Raw genomic sequence first — 3,712 nt, forward strand, 5'->3', positions numbered from 1 at the left:
ATAATTTGTCTCTGTATTGGGAAATGAGTGTGTACAAAATACTGACAGAAAATTAAGAATTAATTAATAACTTTTTAGTTGTATACTGCAATAATATTCATGCCAAGCATGAATCAACTAAAGGTAATGTCTTGATTTTATTTTTTTCAATCATACGCTACTTTGCTGGGAGTGAAAACGGCTTACTTTGAATTTATTTACTTTATTGTGAATAGTGTTGTTTTAAGGTCAAGATATGTGATGTAATGCAAACTAACAGCAGGTTTTAGCTAAGCTGACTAAATAATAACTAAATAATAATGAAACCTTGTGAAATTTGTGTGTCATTTTGACTCAGACAAGGTGTGGGAACTGTACTTAAGTAGTGATTACCATTTTAACTCTTGTATTATTTCTTGCACTTTTTTCTGTCACTTCTGTCCCTGATACGTCGGAACCTCAGTTCAACCCAGTCACCAGGAACGTCTTTCCCTGTGTTGGGAAGGGTGGCTGACTGATCAGTTCAGCTGGTAGTTTGATTGGTATTTTTCTAGGTTCTTTGCTTTCTTGAGACTTGGGGTGGCTCTGACTGTTTCTTAGACAAGTACAGGCAATGCTGTATATGAAGCATTACCGCCTGCTGAGTGACCTTCCCTGTGTATACTCCATTGCAGTATATGCACTTGAATGCCTCAGTCTTGAGAGTAGCATGGATCGTGAGTGCTACAAAATGTTTCTTTCTTTAAATGTTCTAAGTGTTTGGCACCGTTCTGGAACCTTTTGTCACAGAAGGTGCAGTATGCTCAGTTGATTTTCGCTGTTGTCTGGTAAACATCCAGATGGCTGCTCAGCATCATCTTCACAAAAATCAGGTCGAGGGAATTTGTTACTAGAACCAGGTTGACCGCCGTCTCTCCTAGGACTTCCTTTGGTGCAGTGGTAGTCATATCAAAGTGAGGGAAAATAATTCTGCCAGCACTGTTTGTGAACACTTTGTACTCTCATCTCTGGAAGTCACAGTATGTCTTGGCTTAAGGATTGTGTTCCTTAATATGGTCAATGAGTTGTTTGATGGAGAAAAACAAAGCTGAACAGTACAAGCAATTCAGACCGTGCAGCAAGGGTGGGAATACGGTCTTTTCTGACAGCAGACTTTTGCACAATAAGCATTTGACACAGTATTTTCAGGCATTTTCTTCAGAAATGGTGCTCAGGTAGCCATACTGTCAGAATTACATGTACCGGTACTTGTTTTTGTCTTCTGGGCTACTTCTGTGTGCATGTCAAACACATTAGAAGGGAAAAGTTCATTGCAAAGGGAGCAGGTAATCCATTTTTTAGTTTGAAGTGAGACATTGCTTGATGACTCAATGGGCTTGAGAGGGCCACTTGTGCTATGTGAGATGGGCATTGTCACCGGAAGCGGAGCAAAGGTGTTTGTTGGTAAGCCATTAACCTTTTTGCCAGTGGGGATCAGGTGATTCAGTAGGGACTGTCAAGTCACCATTGTGCCTCGGGGGGGGGGGGTCTGGTTTGTTTGTAAGTTTTGGGTAACCGCAGCAGTCTGAGAAAATGAACTTGCCCCCCCCCCCTGCTACACTAACTGTCAGTGGTTTTGGAATAAGGATTTGCTGAGCTTGAGGGTTCTATGGTGGATGCCCAGGAACTGGAGCTAGAGCCAGTGGCGCCTGTCTCAGAGAGATATTAGATGTTGGGGGAAGCTGGAGATTAGATGTTGCAGGAAGCGGGACATTAGATGTTGTGGGAAGCTGGACCATAGGTGATCCCTGGGGAAAAGTACCTTGGAGGGCTATAGTGGCACCAGGGTGTATTAGACCTTTAGCCTCAGCACTAGCAAGCTGCACTAGGGCAGAAGCTTGAGCGGGTAGAAATGCCTGGTTGGTCCTTGTGGTACTTATCAGAATGGTGCTGCTTGGACCCCCTTGTAGTTGTTGTAAGGCAACCACTGTCCCAGCTTGTTGGCCATATTTCAGTAAGACCAGGGACCCATTACTGAATGTTTGAACTTGCTGGGGTTTAGAAGCATATTTGGAAATGTTACAAACATGCCACGCCCATTAGGCGGTGGTTTGATCGTGTAGCTTTTGTTTTCACTTATTCAAATCTGTATCTGTGAGTTAACCCAATAGTGCTTTGGGTCAGTTAACATATGATGAAACATTTGATCCAGACTTCGAGTAATTACCTTACACACCTTGCAGCAGTAGCATCTTTGTCTTTGCCTTTGTGGTCTATAACCAATAAACTCCTGTGCCAAACTTTCTTTTGCTGCCAGACATTTTACAGTTTTTTTACTTTTAAAAAAAATGTTATGGTGCAGTTTGTCTTGCCATGCCATGCCTCGGTCAGGGGTTGAGACAGGAGTATTAACCCTAACATGCATGTCTTTTCGATGGGTGGGGAAACCGGAGCACCCGGAGAAAACGCACCACAGACGTGGGGAGAACATGCAAACTCCAAGGTTGACGCCCAAGGTTGGACAACGCCAGGGTTCGAACCCAGGACCTTCTTGCTGTGAGGTGACACCACTAACCACTAGGCCACCATGCTGGCATTCAATTCAAGTTGAGCTTGACACTGTGATTTTATTGTGGAAATATACTTTTACTCTTATGTTTTATTTATATAAAATGTAAATTTTATATTCTTTATTTTATTATGTCTTCTTTACATATATTTTTATATGTCACTTATTTTATATTGTATTTTAAGCTTGTGCAGCACTTTGGTTCAACTGTGGTTTTAAATGTGCTATATAAATAAACTTGACTTGACTTTAACGCTTGCTGGTACCCTTCTGTCGCAAATCACTCCTGACACTCTTGTCCACTCACTCCATCCTACCTGCACTCTCTTCTTCGCCTCTCTTCCGCACTCCCCGTTACTTTGAACAGTTGACCCCAAGTATGTAAACCCATCCGCCTTCTTCACATCTACTCCTTGCATCCTCTCCATTCCGCTGTCCTCTTTCTCGAGAACATAACAAAAACGTATTTTTTAAATACATCAGCAATGCAGTGTTTGTCTTCACTTTGCCATGTCAGCTCTGTCTGTCATGCCACAGTTCTGTCTCCATGCATTTATATAATTTGAGCAGGGACAGCAAATAATTGGGGGGCGGGGGGCAACTGAGGCGAACATTTTCTGTAAGGATAGGAAAAGAATACGACATAAATATTCTCACACTTTTTAAATTATGTTGCCCCCCGAAAAGGCTCCAAATCAAAACCTTAAACAGTGGACATTTTAAAGTCTCATACTTGTGTTACCCAAAACAGTACCACAGACCAAATATATATTTTCCTGCTGATGGCCAAACAGTTTTTGTTCCAAATATAATACAAATCCCCATGAGCACAAAATAAGAAATTTTCAAAAGATGACGAAACCCGAGTGTGGGCAGCAAGTGTTTGCTTTGGGCTGTATTATCAAAGTCAGTATCTTCTCATTGTCACCGTACAAGTGGGTGCATCATTCATATCTCAACTTCCATGAACTTAAGTTGTGCAAGTTGTAGAAGAATATCATATTGAACTATGAAAAAGAAAAATTCGATGTATTTCCACTCTTAACACTGCAGTTATCAGATAAACCAGCAGCTTTATGAGGCTGCACTATGACAGGTAGAGCAAGGTGATTCTCTAACATCTGTCGAGGGACTTTAGATGAAAAACAGCCTCTTGGCTAACTTTTGTGCATTTATACCAATGTT

The 3,712-nt window shown here is 41.5% G+C and overlaps 1 pseudogene; it reads right to left on the bottom strand.

The window, feature by feature from the left end:
- Positions 1-529: 529 nt before the first annotated feature.
- LOC130109673 (activity-dependent neuroprotective protein 2a-like) lies at positions 530-3,479 on the bottom strand (annotated as a pseudogene).
- Between the last annotated feature and the right edge of the window lie 233 nt (positions 3,480-3,712).

Source organism: Lampris incognitus, chromosome 3, assembly GCF_029633865.1.
Source record: "Lampris incognitus isolate fLamInc1 chromosome 3, fLamInc1.hap2, whole genome shotgun sequence".
Classification (NCBI taxonomy): Eukaryota; Metazoa; Chordata; class Actinopteri; order Lampriformes; family Lampridae; genus Lampris; species Lampris incognitus.